The sequence below is a fragment of the Cinclus cinclus genome, chromosome 5 (genome assembly GCF_963662255.1).
Source record: "Cinclus cinclus chromosome 5, bCinCin1.1, whole genome shotgun sequence".
NCBI classification, from domain to species: Eukaryota; Metazoa; Chordata; class Aves; order Passeriformes; family Cinclidae; genus Cinclus; species Cinclus cinclus.
In genome coordinates, this window is record NC_085050.1 from 711,226 (window position 1) to 731,634 (window position 20,409).

A 20,409-nucleotide genomic window follows, 5' to 3' on the forward strand; every position below is an offset into this window, starting at 1 on the left:
CACTGAGAGAACAGAGCTATCCCAGAGCTATCCCCACCCTGACCCAGAGCTATTGCCACCCCTGACAGAATCCCAGAGCTATCCCAGAGCTATTGCCACCCCTGACAGAATCCCAGAGCTATCCCAGAGCTATTGCCACCCCTGATAGAATCCCAGAGCTATCCCAGAGCTATTGCCACCCCTGACAGAATCCCAGAGCTATTCCATCACTGCCCTTCAGCTCAGCTCCATGGAGCAGGATCAGGACTGCGGCCACTGGCAAGGGACAGGACAAGGACACAATTCCAGGGGGATCCAACCCTGCCATCCCCAGGGATGTGTGGGGTCAGGCCACCACCCTCCCGTGCAGAGAACTGCTCAAGTGGCCCCAAGTGCACCTGGGGATGTTTAGACAGGATCTTAGGAAAAACTTGTGCCTGGAAAAGGCTGCCAGGCATTGGAACAGGCAACTGGTGGAGTCACCATCCCTGGAACTGCCCACAAAAGGTGTGGATGAGGCACTTGAGGATGCTTTAGTGCTGAACATGGTGGTGCTGGCTGATGGTTGGACTTGATCATCTTGGAGCTCTTTCCCAACCTGAATGATTCCATGATTCCAGCCATCAACATGAATTTATTCATTCAAGTGCAATCCTAAATTCCAACACTTCTACTGAAGAGAGTAAATCTGAGATAAATGTGCTGCCATGGAGATGGGCCAGATAAGCTTAATTAGAGGGAAAAGACAGAAAAATCTAGGTTATATTTACTTTTTCCTACTGGCTGGGACAACTGTGGAAGCAGCACGGGTCCCTGGGTGATTATATCCCATCAACCACTGGGAATTTGGCAACAAGAAGCAGTGGGAAACATTTTTGGTGTAAACCAAGCATACAAACAAGTATTTCACAACAGTTTTCCCAGCCTTTCTCCACCCCAGATGTCACGACAACAGTAGCTACTCCAGCAGGGCCTGGATCATTATCCCACTTTTCCATTCCTCTAAGGATTTTAAGGCAACAAATCAGTTTATGTGGCACTTCCTCCAGCCAGGAGGGGCAGTGGAAGAGCACAGGGATGGTCCCAAGACTTCTCCTCCCTGCACCACGTGCCAGTTCAACAGCCTGAGGTAATCCAGAGCAACTCCCACCAGCGAGAGCAGGCACACAAGTTGTGATAAACTCATCTTCCCAAGCCTTTCACATGTTTCATTGTGCCTCTTATGTGTCATCCTTCCAAAAAAGCTCCCTGTGCCATATGATCCACGGGAGCCTGCAGAGCAAATTTAGAGCTACAACTCCCTGAACTTCCTGGAGAAGTGAGAAAGCTCAGGGAGTGGAAAAGTACAGCAGGGAGTGGAGGAGAACACTGCACCAAGGGGAAGGAACTCAGAGCAGAGGGGAGAGGGGGCATCTGGCACCCTAAAATACAGCTGGGGGATCAGGGCCTCAGATTAGGAGGAAAATCCTGGGGTTGAAGATGCTGGACCTGTACTTACATCCAACAGCAACTCCAGCCCTGCCATGGCAGGGACACCTCCCAGTGTCCCAGGTGGATCCAACCTGGCCTTGGACACTGCCAGGGATCCAGGGGCAGCCACAGCAAATCTGGGAATTGCAGCCCAGGCAGGAATTCCTTCCCAAGATCCCAGCCCAATGTCCCCTTTCCCAGTGGAAGCCATTCCCTGTGTCCTGTCCCTCCATGCCTTGTCCCCAGTCCCTCTCCAGCTCTCCTGGAGCCCTGCAAGGGACTCTGAGCATTCCCTGGAATTTTCCCTTCTCCAGGGGAACATTCCAGCTCTCCCAGGCTGTTCATGTTAAACATTCCAGGGGTTCTGAGCCCTTCCAGAGCACCTGAGGCCAGGCTTGCAGCCCTTGCTGTGCCCAACCCAGCCCCACCTGAGCCCTGAGCTCAGCCAGGATTTCCCTCAGGATTTTCCCTGCCTGTGACAAACAGCTCCCAGAGACCCTCGACTGCCCCAAAAGATGGAAAATATTCCCCAGTAAAACATCCCAGAGAAGCTCCCCAAAGTGCCCTGCTCCTTCCTCTGCACACACACTTCACGAAGCCAACAAGAAAATGCCAAGAAAATTCACCCTGGGCTTGTCGGAAAGCTCTGAAAAGGAGAGGCAGAGTCTGAACACTCCCCAGGAACATCCAGCCCAGCCCTGCCCCACAGACACTGAGCCAGACCCTGCTGCAGGAATTGTTTCCTTGAGCTGCACACTTTGTCTTTCTCAGTCTTAAATTTCATAGAATGAAAATGTCTTTTCCGAATCTCTGTTCTGTTCTTTTTAAGTCCATGCACAGCACTTTGGCTCTAAAAGTTCCACACTTACTGTACACAACACTTCCCATTAAATTTACAGATTATTTTGCCTGGCTGTGTTTTTCTCAGGGCAATAGTTTTGAATAATCTGTATTTTGTCTTGGAGGGGAAAATATGTTTATCTTAAGTACAATAAAAACCCCCAGTCACCTTCACTCTGCAAATTCAAACCATTTTTTATCTCAAATTAAAAACATTGCAGTACAAAAAATATTTTTGAGATCAAAGCACAAGGTGCTGCGGTTGAACTAAAGCAATTTCTTGGTTTGTAAATTATGGTGAATTTCTTCTTACTCTAAATGGGAATAAAACAAACCCAGCTGACACTGAGTCACAGAAAGGTAAAATCCTTGGTTCCACACTGCACAGAGCTCATTTTAGGGACAAAGCTGTGATCAAACAAATCTAAAAGTTGGGGTGGGGGGGAAGCTTTGGTGCCTCTGGTTTTTCATTTGTGTTTTGTTTCTCTTTTTTTTAGGAAATCTGAATTTTAAGAAACATTAATTTTTAGAATATTAAATAATATAGATATAAAATGTATTTATATATTACTTATTAATCAAATAGTAATTTTCTTTTCCCCCAGCTGCCCAGAGATTCCAGCAAGCCAGGAATACCTGGGAAGTTTGGCCTGGTGGGTTTTGGGAGCTGCTGATGCACAGAAGCTCTGAACACAGAGTACTCACTCCTAAAGCACTGACTGTCACTCCTGCTAATGCAGGGCTTTTAATTAAAACAAACAAACCAACCCCTGCTGCTTTTCCTGGGAGGCAGGCAAGCTGCAGGAGAAAACAGGGGAAAAAAATAAAAAGGAAGCTGTTCCTAAAGCTCAGGGCAGTTATCTGAAGCACCAGCCCCTAAAAACCTTGCCAAAATCACTCTGGACACCACAGCAGTGCCAGGAACGGACATTTAAAGTGAAAAAGGTAACACATGCTGCTCAGAACAATTCCAGCCCAGATATGCATTTTAGACAAGAACATTTTAGACATGAACACTTTAGACATGAACTAGAAACACCCCACAGGAGCTGCACAAACCATGGCAGCTCCAGGGCAAGTTCTGGCAGACAGCTAGAGCTGCAGGAGCCTGATCCTCCTGATCCCTGAACCCCCTGATCCTCCTGATCCCTGAACCCCCTGAACCCCCTGATCCCTGAACCCCCTGATCCTCCTGATCCCTGAACCCCCTGATCCCTGAACCCCCTGATCCTCCTGATCCCTGAACCCCCTGATCCCTGAACCCCCTGATCCTCCTGATCCCTGAACCCCCTGAACCTACTGATCCTTGAACCCCCTGTTCCCTGATCCTCCTGATCCCTGAACCCCCTGATCCCTGAACCCCCTGATCCTGCCCCAGCCCTGACACCTCCACATCCCATACACACTTCCCAAGCTCTTCTGGGGAATATCCTGGGATTACCACTCCCGGATTTCCCCTGGCACTCTCACCTGCAGGAATCCTGGAGCAGCCCCTTCCCTGTGACCCAGCTCGGGGACAATTCCCTCCCTCGTGCCCCAAGGAGCCTTTCAAGGCCAGCTCCACGTGGGAAGTGCCCAAGGACATCCCATGGACACCCAGCTCCTGCACAGGAGCAGCTTCCCAGGCACAATCAGCACCTCCACAAATATTACTGTGGGAAGAACTCCTCCAGCCAATGCAGAACCAGGAGCTTTGGGCACTTCCCTACAGCAACACCAATTCCACCCCCACATCTGTGTCCTGCACACCTTCCTCTGGGACATCTGCAGCTGATGTCACCCCACAGCCAAACCACCCCAAACTGCCTGGGAAAACCTGAAAGAAACCCCAAAGTCCCCGAGACAGCAGCATTTCCCCCAGCCTGAGCTCCTTGTACCTTGGCTTGTGCAGATTTCCTGGTCTTGGGGAGCAGCTCTGCCTTTATTCCCTCCATCCTGGGCTGGGCCTCTTCATCCCAGTCTGGCCCAGACTCCTGGGACAGTTTCAGCTTCACCCAGGCTGCCAAAAAACACAAACCAGGAGAGGTTTCCTTTCCCATTTTGTATATGAGAACAGTCCTTAAAATCAAAGCTGTGCATTTCTGGTTACCCCAGCTGAGAGAACAAAGACCACATCAAATTCCATAGCTCCTGGAATGAGCAGGAATACAATGTCCAGTGGCTCCCTGAATCATTTCTTTGGAGGGATGGATCCAAGACTCCTGGTCCCGTCATCCTCAGTCTCAGACACGAGTCAGAGCTCACTCACACAATCCCTGCCCAAATTCCTGACTTCACTGTGTGGACAAATAATTCCTTACAGTGATGACAGGAAAAGAAGGTTTTCAAACTGGAAAAGCCCAGTTCCACCCAATTCTATCAGAGCACAGAGGATGACAGGGAGGTGACCCTCCCTGAAGCCCTGTCCCACTAAAACTCCTCATCACAACCCCAAACCATCCCCTCTGGAGCAGGGAGCAGCCTCAGCTCTGCCTCATCCACACCCCACACCTCCTTGCACAAACCCAACCCCAGGATGTGCCACGGCCCCAGCAGGCACCAAACCCACCCCAGACATGTTCTCACCCCGGATCTTCCTCTCCTGCTCCTCTGCATTCCTCAGGATCTGGTTGGCATCGATGCCAGGGGAGCCAGCCCCCAGGAGGCTGCGGACACGAGCAGCCAGGGAATCCCCACTGCTGCTGCTGCTGCCTGCCCAGGTCCTGGCAGCTCCAATTCCACTGCCTGCCCGGGTCCTGGCAGCTCCAATTCCACTGCCCACCTGGGTCCTGGCAGTCCCAGCCCCACTGCCCACCTGGGTCCTGGCAGTCCCAGCCCCACTGCCCACCTGGGTCCTGGCAGTCCCAGCTCTGGGCAGGACGCTCTGCAATGCCCCTGGGGCACTGCCCTTGTGCTGGGAGCTCTGAGGCTCCCCCAGGAGCTCCCTGACACGGGCACTGAGGGAATCCCCACTGCTGCTGTCCTCACTCCCCAGTGTCCCTGCTGCCCTTCCCTCCTGGGACAAGGAGCCCTGGGAGGCTGCCGGGCCCCTGGGGACACTGCCCAGGGGTTCCAGGGGAGGAGGATGGCCCAGCTCTGGAGCTGGCCCAGCGCTCAGGTGGCTGCTGGCACTGCCCTGTGCCAGCCCCACACGGGCAGCCTGGCTCCCGTCCTTGGTCACGCTGCTGCACCCCTCTGGCTCCGACCTTCCTGTGGATTTTCCTGTCCTTGGCTCCCGGGCCGTTCCCTTGAGCCCTTCCTTGTGCTGCAAACCCACATCTGCAGGATTTCCCCCTCCCAAAGAACCCACGGGATGTATCCCCAGCCCCTCTCCCTGCCCACCCCTCGGAGTCACAGCCTCATCCCACAACAGCCTCCTCTGCAGCTCAGGGATCCAGTCCTTCCCTAACCTGGAATCCTTGGGATCACCCTCCTTCCTGGCCAGCCCCGGGGGAGACTCCCCAGAGTCCCTGCAGGAGGCTGTGGGGAGAGCAGGGTGGGTCCAGCTGGCAGTGACACCCTCTGCCTGTGCCAGCAGCTCCTGCAGGACCCCAGATCCCAGCAGGGAATCCCTGTCCTGCCCCTGGCTGCCCTCACTTCCCACCCTGGAGCTCTGGGATCCTGGCTCTGATTCCATCCGAGTCCCAGCAGCCCATCCCTGCAGGGCACCCCAGCTCCTGGGCTCGTGCTCAGCAAAGGGATCCTGAGCCCCTCTGCCCCCAGCCCGGGGGCTCTCCCTGCCCGAGGAGCAGCTGGGCACATCCTGCTCTGCTCCAGCACACCCAGGGGACCCCTCTGCACCCCGGGCTGGGCACCCTGGGGCAGCCAGCTCCTCCAGCTGGGCACCTGGCACACTGCCCTGGCTACCTGGAGGCTCCCCAAAGAGCTGGGGGGACCTGGCACACTGGTCCTGGGGGGACCTGGCACACTGGTCCTGGGGGGACAGCACACCCGAGGCAGCCTCAGAGCCCAGGGCAAGGGACACACTCAGAGGGGACATGGCCAAGTCACAGCTGGCTTGTGACATCTCAAAGGCTGGCAGCAATGCACCTGCAAAGGAACACAAAATTCATTCATTTTGGGGGCTCCAGAACACAGAGGGGTCACAAATATTCTGTACTAGAGGGCACACACAGGGAGGGAGGAGTTCGAATACTGGGAAATGTTTAAGGTGGTGTTCTTAGGAGGAGACTTGAACTGAGATTTCCATGAGAATTGTCTCCTGAACGAGATCTCTGGAGTATTTCAGATAAACATCAAAGAAAATACAGAATTTATCTGAGAGTTATAGAATATCTTGGGTTGGGTGGGATCATCCATCCAAGCCCTGGCCCTGCACAATCCCACTCTGTGCACCCCTGGGAGCTCCTGCAGCTCTGGCAGAGCTGGGTATTGCAAAGCTACACTCATTTGGATGATGATGATAATGATGATGGGGTTTAGGAACAGATCGGGTCAGTTATACAAACACTGACAACTTTTTGTCTCTCTGAACACACTAAGAAATTCCAGAATGCAGAAGAAACCAAGAATTATTCCTCTCCCAAGAAGAAAAAGTCTGGTCCCATTCCTACAATCTCAAGATACAAACATTTACTTCTGAACGACTCTAGGAAAAAGAAAAATAAAGGAAATACAGACTCTGTGTCCCTGCACTGCCTGGCAGCTGCCCCACAGCCAGACTCCTGATTCCTTAGGAGTCTTCCAAGGTCTGAACCCTTCCCAAAGCCAAAACCTCCTGCTGGGGACAGGAGAAGATCAAGGAAGGAGCATCCCAGGAACATCCCTGACCCAGAGGTGAGTGAGCTCTGTGCCCTCCCAGCTCCCAGAGCCCATACCCTGTGCCTGTGGGGGGACCCTGGGCAACGTGCCCAGGGGATCCTGCAGGGTCCTGAGCTGCCAGGGGGAGAACTCCAGCTCCTGGAGGGGTCCCTGGGGTACAAAGGGTGCCAGGATGGTGCCAGGGGACTGCTCGATGCCCAGGTTCCGCAGGTAGATCTGGGAAAACAAGGAAAAGCAACGCTCAGGGCAGGGATGGCTGCTGGGCTGGCAGAGCTCCTCCACCCCAGCGTGGGCACTGCAGGAGGGAGAACTCCCAGGGCAGGCTCAGCTTCAGCCTCACCTGCTTAAAATCCCATTGCCCAGCTGGAAGGAGAACACAAAGGTCTGGGGTAAAACCCTTCTGCCTCCCCAAACAAGTGCTGCTCAAAAAACACTGGCAGATTTGGGAATTCAAGGCAGCAGGGAGCCCTTCTCCTCATTTTTTAGGACAAGTTTGTTCAAGTTTTCCAGGCAAATAGTTGGGAGTACTTTTGTCAGAGACATTATACGCAGGAAAAAAAACAGCCAAAGTTTTTCCTGACTTCACCACCTGGAGGGCAAATTAATTTCAACCCATCCACACTATATCCTAAACTAGCCATGAAAATTAAACAGATTACCTTACACATCACAGCCAACTCCAGCTCCTATGATTTTAATCTAAACTTCCACACTGACAGCCAGATAAGTGACCTGATCTCCTTTGCCTTCCAGTGATTCATGGGAGCAGAATTCCTCAGAACTAGGCTGGGGAATGTGTAATTATAGCCAGGAACAGAAGTCATCTCCGTGTCGCATGAATTCCATTTCTAACAACCTCCCTCCAATATTTATATTTGTTTCACCACGGGTTTGCAAAGACAACAGAGTGAAAAGAGCTTCCAGAGTACATTCCCGAGGACCTGATGATTATGGAGTCATCTTGTGAGAGGAGCAGCCTCTTGCTCAGAGGATAATTACATGTTTGTCATTACCATAAATCTGCATCTCATTTGCTCCAGCACTCACAGACATCAATGCACTGAGGATCCATGCACTTCCCTGCTCTCCACTGCCTCCAGCCCCCAAACAGAAAAATCTGCACCAGCCAAACAGGATGGCAAGGAGGGAAGGGATGAAGGATGATGTGGTCCTTTATGGGAAACACATTGAGAACTCAGAACTGAGGCCTCAGAAACTGGAACAAAGTGAAAAAGCAGAATGAGAAAATCACAATAAAATAAAAATGAAATTTCATTTCCAAGGAGTTGTGGTGGATTTGCTGTTCCTGCAGAGCTGGGGGGTGGAGTTCAGCTCTCCTCACCCAGCACCTGACATGGACCTCACCTTTGGATAACGAGAGCCTGATCTTCTGCCAGAGCCACAACTCTCCCTTCCCTTTCCTCCTGCTCCCCTGACACTCAGCTACCCCTGGGAAAGACAAGAGACCTTTCCCACATCCAACCCCTCCTTTGTCCATGGTAAATATCTCTAGAAGTTATTTTTCCACTTCTATTTAAGATCATCTGAACCAAACTGAACCATGGATGAAATCCACTGTAGCACAATCCTGTGTAAAAACCATTTGTTATGGCGTGTGGTGATTAGATCCTCTCCTGAAAGAGCAGTGGAGGGAAATGGAAAAGTGAAAAACAAATGGAAAACTCTGGGGAAAGAAAAAACAGGTAACTGTGGTACCAGAGTTTAAATTAGAGCCAAACTTACCGGGATCCTTTCTTCAATATTGAACTCTTCTTTCTTGGGGGTCTCCAGCCCAGCTCCAGGGGGGATGGAGCTGTCTCCTCTGTCCCCTCCTGCCCTGGGCAGCACCAGGGAGCCCTGAGGCTCCCCAGAGCCCACAGGAACAGCCCAGCTCTCCAGGGAAGTGGCTCCAAAGCTGTCCACCGTGCCGTCACCAGCGGGAATATTTAGGCCGAGGGGCTGATTTTCCTTTTCCTCACAATCCTTGTGCTCATGAGCTGGGGAGCTCCCATCGTTTTTGAGGAGCTGAGCAACACCAGAGACAAGCACATCTGGGGCTGAGCTTCGCCTGGTGCTGCTTTCCACACCTGCAGCACGAGATCCAGGAGGAACCCTTCGTGTCCTGGAGCCTCCCAAAGCAGGGCTGCTCTGCCCTGGAGGCTGCAGGGGCTCTGTGCAGTTTATTTCTGGGCCAAGCCCGGCCCAGGCTCTGCCAGCACTCACAGCATTGTCAGACTGGGACCTGCTCAGGGCAGGGGGCAGAGTGATTGTGTCAGGGAGAGGCAGACTCCCCAGAGAACCTGTCTGCCTGGAGGCAGGAGCAGCACAGTCCTTGGGATCTCTGAGCATTTTCTGCGCTGCTAAAACACAGCTGGAAGCCCTGGGAGGTGTGCTGGAGGCTCTCCTTGCAGGAGGAAATGCAGCTGGGACACCTGAGCTGGTGGCATCAGGACACTGCCCTGGCTGCCTCGTGTTCCAGGCTCCCACCTTCTCCAGGAAACTCAGAGATGGGAAGGGCTGGATCCTGCCAGGGCGGGGGGATCCCAGCTTCGAGGACTCCAGATGTTCACAGGTTTCTTTCCCAGCACTCTGGGGAAGACGCTCCTTCCCAAGGGATGCAGGAGACTTTCCTGAGGCTTCATCTGAGCAGGAAGGAGAGGTCTGAAGGTCTGAAGGGATCACCAGGGCTCCAGGTCCTTCTGCCTTCCCGGGTTTCTTGAGGAACACCCCTGGAGTGGACTGGAAGTTGGGATGAGCCAGGTGCACAGAGAAGGAGCCCTCACCTCCCAGGCTGAAGGAAGGGGAAACCTCCGCGGCTTTGTGCCCCCTCTCGATGGAGAAGTCCGAGCCACTGAGCTCATCCCTGCTTCCCGGGGGCTCTGCTGCCCCTGGGGAATGCCCAGGGCTGGGGGCAGGGTCCACGGCAGCGCCCCGGGGCTGGCTGGCTGTCCCAGCAGGCTCCAGCTGCTCTGGGTCCATCCTCCCTGCTGCCTGCTGCTGCTTCAGGAGAGCTCCCTGCAGCACCTCAGGAGCAGCCAGGATCCCCCCAGAGCCACTGAACCCCAGCCCCGGCTCCTCACCACCACCCTGAGCACCTGAGCTTCCACAGGAGCCTTTCCTCCAGCCACCACAGAAATCATTTGACAAACCAAGGCCAGGCACCTTCTTCTGCTCTTCCTGCCTCTCCGGGACTCCTGCTCCACTCCCAGCCCCTTCTGGCTTTTCCTGCTGCATCCCCCTATGGTTCTTCTCAGAGAATTTGGTCAGGGCAGTTTTATAGGAGGAGTTTCCCGAGGATGAGGATTCCTCCTGCCCTGGGGACTCCTCGTCCTTCTCTGACAGCTCAGAGCCAGCAGCTGGGCCACCAGCGCCCTGGGAGGAGTGGCCACCCCTGCCAGCTGTGCTCCAGCTGTGCCCCTCTCCCGGCACCTCCTCTGCAGCTGGGTGTGCCGGATCCCCCCTGCTGCCCAGCAGCTCCCCGGGCAGGGCAGCAGCTCCAGGATCCACGGACTGGGGACGCTGGGATGAATTGGGAAGGGCTGGGCCCCGCAGGGACGCGCCCCCGTGGGAAGGCTCAGAACGCTCCAGGGATGCTCCAGAAACATCCGGGATTCCTCTGGAAGGGGCAAGAAAAGGGAATTTCTGGTTATTTCCTTTACTTCAACATCTCTGGTTTAAACCAGAGGCAAAAGAATGTTAGGTGACAACTGGGGGGTTAGCAATATTCACACAAATGCATCCCCTAAAGGGGAAAAACTTCAAGGAGGGCAAAGAAATAACAAAAAAATCTCCTGTAAAATAAAGGCTCAAAAAATCATATTATTATGATTAATTATAATTATATTAATTACAATATTATGATCAATAACATCCATTTCCACTTAGCATGGCAATATTTTTCAACCTGTTTAGGACCAAAACGTTTTTTTACTGACGGGCTGTTATTAGTTACAGAAATAAATAATATTAGCTAAGTAAAATATGCAATTTTCACTTACACATATCTCAGCTTGCCTGTGATTTTTTAAATATAAATCACAGACTCCAGTTCATTATATCAATTAATTTTGAAAGGATTTAAAAACAGACAGGTCTGAGATAAGCAACAAATTCCTATAAAGTTCATAAATACTCATATTAGGGATTGCTTAATTAATAGTTCCTCTATATTAAACCCTAATATCTTGACCCCTAATAAATATTATTCAGTGCAAGCAGAGCACCTCGAAATGAAGGTGATGAAGCCTTTTACTGGAACAGCTCTTTCTTTATGAATTTTAACCCCAAATTTGTATTGTAAATCACACATATGCTCCAGCATACACAAACCACAATGGTTTGCATATTTATATTTTGTTTGTCTCATTTATTTATATCTATGCATGTTTTACTCCTGTAAATATAAAAACCTGATTTGTGTCCCCAAAATTTCATTAAGTTTATTCCAGAGTCAAAGAAAGCTCCAGAGATGCTGAAGAGGGTGGAGTTCCTCACTTTCCCATTTTCCCAGGGTACCTCAGCACGCCAAGCTCAGGATGCCTGGTCCCGGCTTTCCCTTGGTCCAGCTCTTCTGAAGGCAAAATCCAGAGGTGCCTCCTGTGCACTCACCCCAAACCCCCATTCCTGTGCTTTTATCCATTAATTAGACATTAATTAGCCATGATCCAGGGCAGAAGCACTGGGGAAAGCAGCAGCCCCAGGAAGCCAATCCCACCTCAAGGGGAGGAATTGCAGCTGGGATCCCTGCAGGAAGGACTCGGCTGGGGCTGGGCTCAGCAGCAGGGGCAGGCAGGGGGAGAATCTGCTCTCCTGGATATCTGGAGAGAGGAAAAAGCACAAGGCACTGAGACTGCCAGCAGGGACCATGACCCCAGAGATCCCAGTCCCACGTTCCCACAGATTCCAGCCCCACGTTCCCAGAGACCCCAGCCCCACGTTCCACCAGATCCCAGCCCCACATTCCCATGGATCCCAGTCCCACGTTCCACCAGATCCCAGCCCCATGTTCCCACGGATCCCAGTCCCACGTTCCACCAGATCCCAGCCCCACGTTCCCATGGATCCCAGCCCCACGTTCCACCAGATCCCAGCCCCACATTCCCACGGACCCCAGCCCCACGTTCCATGAGATCCCAGCCCCACGTTCCCACGGATCCCAGCCCCACGTTCCATGAGATCCCAGCCCCATGTTCCACCAGATCCCAGCCCCACGTTCCACCAGATCCCAGCCCCACGTTCCCACGGACCCCAGCCCCACGTTCCACCAGATCCCAGCCCCACGTTCCACCAGATCCCAGCCCCACGTTCCCACGGACCCCAGCCCCACGTTCCATCAGATCCCAGCCCCACGTTCCACCAGATCCCAGCCCCACGTTCCCACGGATCCCAGCCCCACGTTCCACCAGATCCCAGCCCCACGTTCCCACGGACCCCAGCCCCACGTTCCATCAGATCCCAGCCCCACGTTCCCACGGATCCCAGCCCCACGTTCCACCAGATCCCAGCCCCACGTTCCCACGGATCCCAGCCCCACGTTCCCACGGATCCCAGCCCCACGTTCCCACGGATCCCAGCTGCAGGGGAGGGAAGGGAATCCCACCCTTAAACCCTGGAGCCTTCCCCCCACCCAAGATCAAATCCCATTTTTTCATCCTATACCAAATCACTCCTGGCACTGCCATCCCCATCTTATCCTAAAATTCCTTCTGTGCCATCCCCAGCTTATCCTAAAATTCCTTCTGTGCCATGCTCTTTGGGGTACTTAGTGTTTTAATTTTTTTTTAGTTCATTACTTACAAAACCAAATGGAAATGGTTCATGCCACAGCAATAAAAGCAACTCTAATAAATATTTCATTATCTGTGGGGTTTAGATTTAACTGCATGTTGGGGGGTTCCCCCTTTTTTAACTCTAAGCTGCTATCTGAGAAGTGTCAATAACTACAGACCTGTCTGAGGGGTAAAAACAACCACCCCCAGTATTCCAAGCTTTTCTTTTTAAAGGGAATGAGCAATTGGTGGTCAAGGGAGTGACTTCCTAACCCAGAAATACCATTTATTCAATTTAGCTTCATTAGTTTCCAACCACTGAGACAAGCCACAGTCTGCACCACTTGGAGGAGAACAATCACATCAGAAAAATGATCATTACACACAAAAAAATCCAGCGAGAGGATAATTACCCAGATAGAAATAACTGAATCTGCAACGCTAAATATTATTAAAATGCTTTTATGGAAGTTTAAAGAAAGGAAATGAGACGTAGCTTTAAAAAATAAGTTCAAATATCAATTTCCTGAGCAATGTGGCATAGGAGGAATTCCAGAAATCCAGACTGGAAAGCAGAGCTGGATGGGAAAATGAATTGTGACACACGTGGAAGTGTCAGAAAGGAGAGGAAAAAGGGCAGAGCCAAGGAATGCAGGAGCAAGGGTAGGAAAAGTCATTTACAACCAGCAGCTCCCCAGGGATTCAACAAAGGGCACTCCCAAAAATGGGGTTTAATGCACCCCAAGAAGGACTGGGGCAGGGATTAGGGAGTTGGGGAAGGGATTAGGGACTGGGGCAGGCATTAGGAGATTGGGGATTGGGGAAGGGATTAGGGGATTTGGGCAGGGATTAGGAAATTGGGAGATTGGGGCAGGGATTAGGTATTAGGGGATTGGGGTAGGAATTAGGGATTAGGAGATTGGGGGCAGGGATTAGGAGATTGGGGGCAGGGATTAGGAGATTGGGGGATTGGGGAAGGATTAGGGATTAGGGGATTGGGGCAGGAATTAGGGATTATGGGATTGGGGCAGTGATGGGATTGGGGCAGGGATTAAGGGATTGGGGCAGGGATTAAGGGATTGGGGAATTGGGGCAGGGATTAGGGGAGGGATTAGGGATTAGGGGATTGGAGTAGGGATCAGAGTGTGGGACTGGGGAAACCATGGGATTGGGGCAGTGATGGGATTGGTGCAGCCGTGGGACTGGGAACTGGGGCAGCCAAGGGATTCAATCAGATTCTGAATCCAGATTTAAAATTGGGATGGGACGCCCCGAACTCAGGAACGGGGACAAACAATGAGAACTCGGGAATGGGGACAATGAGAACTCAGGAACGGGGACAAACAATGAGAACTCGGGAATGGGGACAAACAATGAGAACTCGGGAATGGGGACAATGAGAACTCGGGAACGGGGACAAACAATGAGAACTTGGGAATGGGGACAAACAATGAGAACTCGGGAATGGGGACAAACAATGAGAACTTGGGAACGGGGACAAACAATGAGAACTCGGGAATGGGGACAATGAGAACTCGGGAACGGGGACAAACAATGAGAACTCGGGAATGGGGACAAACAATGAGAACTCGGGAACGGGGACAAACAATGAGAACTCGGGAATGGGGACAATGAGAACTCGGGAACGGGGACAAACAATGAGAACTCGGGAATGGGGACAAACAATGAGAACTCGGGAAGGGGGACAGACAATGAGAACTCGGGAATGGGGACAAAGAGAACTCGGGAACGGGGACAAACAATGAGAACTCGGGAATGGGGACAAACAATGAGAACTCGGGAAGGGGGACAGACAATGAGAACTCGGGAATGGGGACAAAGAGAACTCGGGAACGGGGACAAACAATGAGAACTCGGGAATGGGGACAAAGAGAACTCGGGAACGGGGACAAACAATGAGAACTCGGGAATGGGGACAATGAGAACTCGGGAATGGGGACAATGAGAACTCGGGAACGGGGACAAACAATGAGAACTTGGGAATGGGGACAATGAGAACTCGGGAATGGGGACAAACAATAAGAACTCGGGAATGGGGACAAACAATGAGAACTCGGGAATGGGGACTCTGAGCTGCCTTCCCATGTTCCTGTCCAACCCCAGAGACCAGAGAGGTTTGCTCAGGGCTGGGACTGACAGAGGCTGGAGTTTGCATTCCCAATTCCCAACAATTCCCTGGGAGCACAGAGGATTTCCTGTGCACTTGGAGCACTCAGTGCACATTCACCCCATGAATTTTTCACTGTTACACCTGGAAACACTGAGCAGATTAATCTGGATGCAGAACTGCATTAAGATGCAAACCCATGTCTTTTAAGAAACATTAAATGAGTTGGAATCCAACTGTCTGTCAGATGGACTTTCTCCCCTCCTAAATCTTGTTTTCTATTTAAAATTGCATTAGTGAACAAATAACATTAATTGCAGTTATCAAATCAGAATTGTCAGCTCCCATCATGACACACTTCATGTGGCAGAACTGGCACCTTATTTTTAGTCATGCAAGAGAAGAGGAAAACAAGCTTTTCTGATTTCAGCTTAACTTCTCCACTTGAATAAAAATGTATTTTCAAGCTAAACAGAAAAGCAGGAATGATTAAAGAAAAGATTTTTACACACACACAAAAAAACCCCAAACCTCAGTGTGCCTTGGAAATGAAGAAACAAAGAGGACTAAGGGAGGGAGCAGAGAATAATTGGGAAGAAAAGCTGTCAAAAGCAGATGTTGCCAATCTTTTGTGTACATAAATGGATAAAATAAATGTGCATATACAGACACATACACACACCCCATAAATCACAACATTTGGCTGATAAATCAGTGCTTTCAGGCTCTATTATACCAACAAAAACCTAAGTGCCACTCGACATTTGCATTAAGAAACTCAAGCAGATGCAAAAGTGACTGAACATTTCCCAAATAGAGCCATGAACAGGAAACTCTCCCTGCACCGAGGCCCTTCAGGAGCCATCCATTCCCTGCCCATTCCAGAAATGCCAAAATTCCTCCAGAGAAGCTCAAGGATGAGGCAGGTATGTGCCAAGCAACATTTGGGATGCTCAGGGAGCACAGGAAGGATCGTGGAGCACGTTTGGGATGCTCAGGGGGCTCAGGAAGGATCCTGAAGCACATCTGGGATGCTCGGGGCTCAGGAAGGACCCTGGGCACATTTGGGATGCTCAGGGGGCTCAGGAAGGATCCTGGAGCACGTTTGGGATGCTCAGGGGGCTCAGGAAGGACTCTGGGCACATTTGGGATGCTCAGGGAGGATCCTGGAGCACGTTTGGGATGCTCAGGGGGCTCAGGAAGGATCCTGGGCACATTTGGGATGCTCAGGGAGGATCCTGGAGCACGTTTGGGATGCTCAGGGGGCTCAGGAAGGATCCTGGGCACATTTGGGATGCGCAGGAAGGATCCTGGGCACATTTGGGATGCTCAGGAAGGATCCTGGGCACATTTGGGATGCTCTGCTGCAGCAGGAGCCCAGGCTGGCAGCAGGCAGTGACGTCAGAGCTGCTCTCCCACAGCACCTCGTGTCAAAACAGGAATTCTTTTTCCTGCTGCCACTCTGAAGGTCCAAAGCCTCCTCAGTGGAGTTCAGCGAGCAGACAAAGCTGGGCCTGTTGCTTTTTCTCCCAGGCTGCTGACAAGTCTGAATGCCACAGTCAAGCTGCCATTTGGGGGGGATAAAAAAAGGAAGGCAAAACAAAAACAAAGCCTGGGCTCTGTCAAGCTGTTCCAAAGAGCAGCAGGAGCACTTCAGTACAACTGTCACTGTCATTCCTCCCCTCCTGCCACGAAATCCAAGACACTTTTTGAGGAGGAGAAGAAGAAATAAATGAGTATTGCAGCCATGGCTTCCTCCCCTGTCACCTGTGCTCCCCTACCTGGGAATTCGGAGCACACTCCAAGGCTGCAGCCCCTGCTCATGCAGGGAGCAGCAGATAAAGCAGCACAGGAGAGGCTTCTCACATCTTTTATCACATCACTGAGCTCCTGCTTGCTCCTTAATCCCAGCTGCACTGCAAACACAAAGATGGACAAACAGCAGCAAGTTTTCCTTGATTAAATGGCTTCCAGTTCTGCAAGCAGCAATAAAGGGCTGGAAAATAGAGGAAACACAAAAAACCTGCCCAGAGGATGTAGGCAAGGACAAGGCATGGCCAACCTTTCATGTCCTCCCACTTCCTGAGATCTGTCCTGAACCTGACTTTCCTACAAAAAATGAGGATTTATTCCTCATCCACCAACTCCCTGTGATGCACACACAGCTTTTCACCACCAAGCTGCCTGCAGACCCAAACCTGAGATACCCCAGAATGGCTCTCCTTTCGTGGAGGAGAAAAACTCCTCAAAAGCATCTCCCAGGTAGCTCCAAAAGCAGAGCAGTCAGTAGCTCACTGATGCTGTGAATGAGCTCAAACAGAAATCTTCTCAACCAGGTAACTGAAGTTAGCAAAAGCCAATCTAATCTGTGCAGTAAATGTAACAGGAGACAGCAGGGAGAGCTGCAGCCATCGGGGTGAGACCCCCAGAGGGAGGGACTGAGCCTCGGGATGAACCAGAACCCACCCAAGATGCTCCTTCACCCAGGATGGAGCAAAGAATTGCCAAAATCATCTCAAAAAGTGATCGAAATGGCCAAGAGCTTCACATTAAAAATACAAAAAGTCAAATTCATAAACCCCTCAGGAGCTGCTATGAGGCAATTCCCAAGGCGAGTTCCACCCCATGGCCTTCAAGAGGTGTTGAATTTCCAAACAAAACCCAAAAAGCAGCAACACAGAGGAAAGCTGACACAGGTCATGGCAAATTGCACAGCTGAATGTGCAGTTAACTGCAAGCACAGAAGGGTTATTTTAAAATATCACAGTTATGCCATTTGCCTCTCAGTAATTTTGTTTGTGAACACCATGGGGGCAGTGACAGCAGCTTCAGAGGCACCTTCATTCACCAACATCCTGGAAAAGTGAGTCCCAAAGGAATGTCCTCAAGGGCAGAGGAACTCTTGGCTCTGCAGAGGGACCAGTGCAAAAGGAACCACCATGGGCTGAGGAAGAGCATTTCTAAATTGGGTTTCCAGTGAGGTGGAGCTAGCACCAGGATACTCCCACTCCACATGAAAATGAATGGAACCGAGGCAGCACAAAGGTGAAATTTTAAACCTTAGAATTTCTCAGAGCCCTCTTGAACTGAGCTGCTGGGATGAGACGTGGAAAGGAGCCACAGAGGCAGTGAAGGTGAGTGATACACCTGCAGAGTCTCACAGCAGGAGCAGGAACTGCATCCAAACCCAGGGGGTAGCAATGAGCAATAAAAACAGTGGAATGGTTTGTGTGGAGGACATTTTCAAGATATTTCATTGCAGGGACACCTCCACTGGCCCAGGGTGCTCCAGCCTGGCCCTGGACACTGCCAGGGCTGGAAGCTGGGATATAAAGAAAAAATAAACTGGGCTTTATCTGTAACTCCACAGGAAAACAAGAGCCAAGCTTCACCTGGGACAAAAGGAGCATGCTCCCCCTTAGAAGATCCAGGGGAGGCACGCAAACCCTTCACATCTCATCTTGAGGGGGGGGTTTGATAACAAAACCACAGCAAACAGACTTTGTGAACCTCCCTTCCCCCTGAACAAACCCAGGAGCAGTAAAACACCAACTGTGCAGCAGTCTGTGTGAACTTACCCAGTGGTGAGGCAGGGGCTGGAGCTCCAGAAGCTTCTGCTGAGGACAGCAGCCCCTCCTCCAGCGTGGGGAGCTCGGACAGGTCCCTGCTGGCACAGCCCAGGCCCAGCTGTGCGGGCAGGATCCAGCTGTGCCAGCTGTTCTGCACCTCTGCAGCCAGCTCGAACCACGGTTCCTGCAGGAGGAAACCACCAAAGCTGGAGGAGACTGCACCAGAGCAATCACTGCTCCTAAATTTGTATTTCAGCTTGGAACGTGAGAGAAGCCTGGCTCACTGTTGGGACCCTGGCAATGAGAATTTGGGATTTTCCCACCCCCAGGAGAACTCTGCATTCGAGCCGAGGCCGTGGAGAAGGCTCCCAGGATGGAATGGTGGAACTGGGATTATGGGTGTGCAGTGTGAACAGAAATGTGTGAAATCACAGGGGGAAACCGGGACTTTAAGGGGTTGGAATGCAGGAATAAATAAACAGCAAGGTGGAGGTTTTAGGGCACAGGTTTGTCCTCCTGCTCCTCCTTCTTCTGCTCCTTCTCCTCCTGCTCCTTGGGTTTGGGTGATTTTGTGTGGCTGTACAGAAAATTCTCCCTTGTGGGCCACGGGTGGTTGGTTATTGGGTTAAAAGTAAAAATAGCTTAGGTTACATTTCTTAATTGCACAATTTATCCTCAAAAAGCCTTGCAGAGAGAGAGACAGAGCTCCATTTTTAATTTGTTCACTCGAAGTGCTGCAGAGCTCAGGGTTTGTGGGACTGAAATGTGGATGGGAACTAATGAACATCTGAGTCCCGACAAGAAATTCCCTCTCTGCATTTAATCCTGACCCTGGAAAAAGCAGATAAAATGTGATAATTTGTTAATAAAAGCAGGGAAGTCTCCCAGTACCTGGGAAAAGTCCAGCACTGTCCCTGCTGAAGCTCCTCTGCCTTTGGAGACACTACCAGGTGTTAAAACTCCATTCCACAGCAGAATTTTGCTGTATGAACCAGAATTTTTACACAACCATCTGGAAATCCTTTTTTTTATATATAAATTTAGACCAGGCTGATACCACTCAGCCTCTTGACCTGGGAGCTGAGGGAATTCCCAGAGTAACTCAGTATCTAGCAGCACATCCAGATCCGAGACTGCAGCCCCGTGCGAGGTCTGGGCTCCACATAAAGCACCTCCTACTAATTGCAATCACGTAATTAACCCCCACCCCAAGCCACACCAACTCAGCAGCAGTTTCCTGAAGGATGGCTAATCCCAGGGATACCCCAGGAATACCCCACTGCTCCCAGGGACACCCCAGGGATCCCAGGGACACCCCAGGGATGGCTGATCCCAGGGACACCCCAGGGACACCCCAGGGATGGCTGATCCCAGGGACACCCCAGGGACACTCCAGGGACACCCCAGGGATGGCTGATCCCAGGGACACCCCAGGGACACCCCAGGGACACCCCAGGGATGGCTGATCCCAGGGACACCCCAGGGACACCCCAGGGATGGCTGATCCCAGGGACACCCCAGGGACACCCCAGGGATGGCTGATCCCAGGGACACCCCAGGGACACTCCAGGGACACCCCACTCTCCTGGAGCCCTGGGCTCTGCTCTGCAGCTCAGGGCTCCTCGCTGCAGGGCAAGTGGAGGCAGTGGGTGAACGAAAGGGATCATGTGCTGGCCACACACAATTATTGCTTTGTGTCTCACTGCCGGCCCCTTTGCTCCAGGGACAACGAAATAAACGGAATAAACGAAATCCTCAGGCCATCCCCAACAGCAGAAGTTGGGTTCCAGCCCCACCTGCTTGGGCAGGGACTCAAACCCCACCCAGGGTCCCAAACTGCCCCGAAACCGGCTCCCAAAAACCTGTGAGCATCATTTTGTGCACAGCATACAAA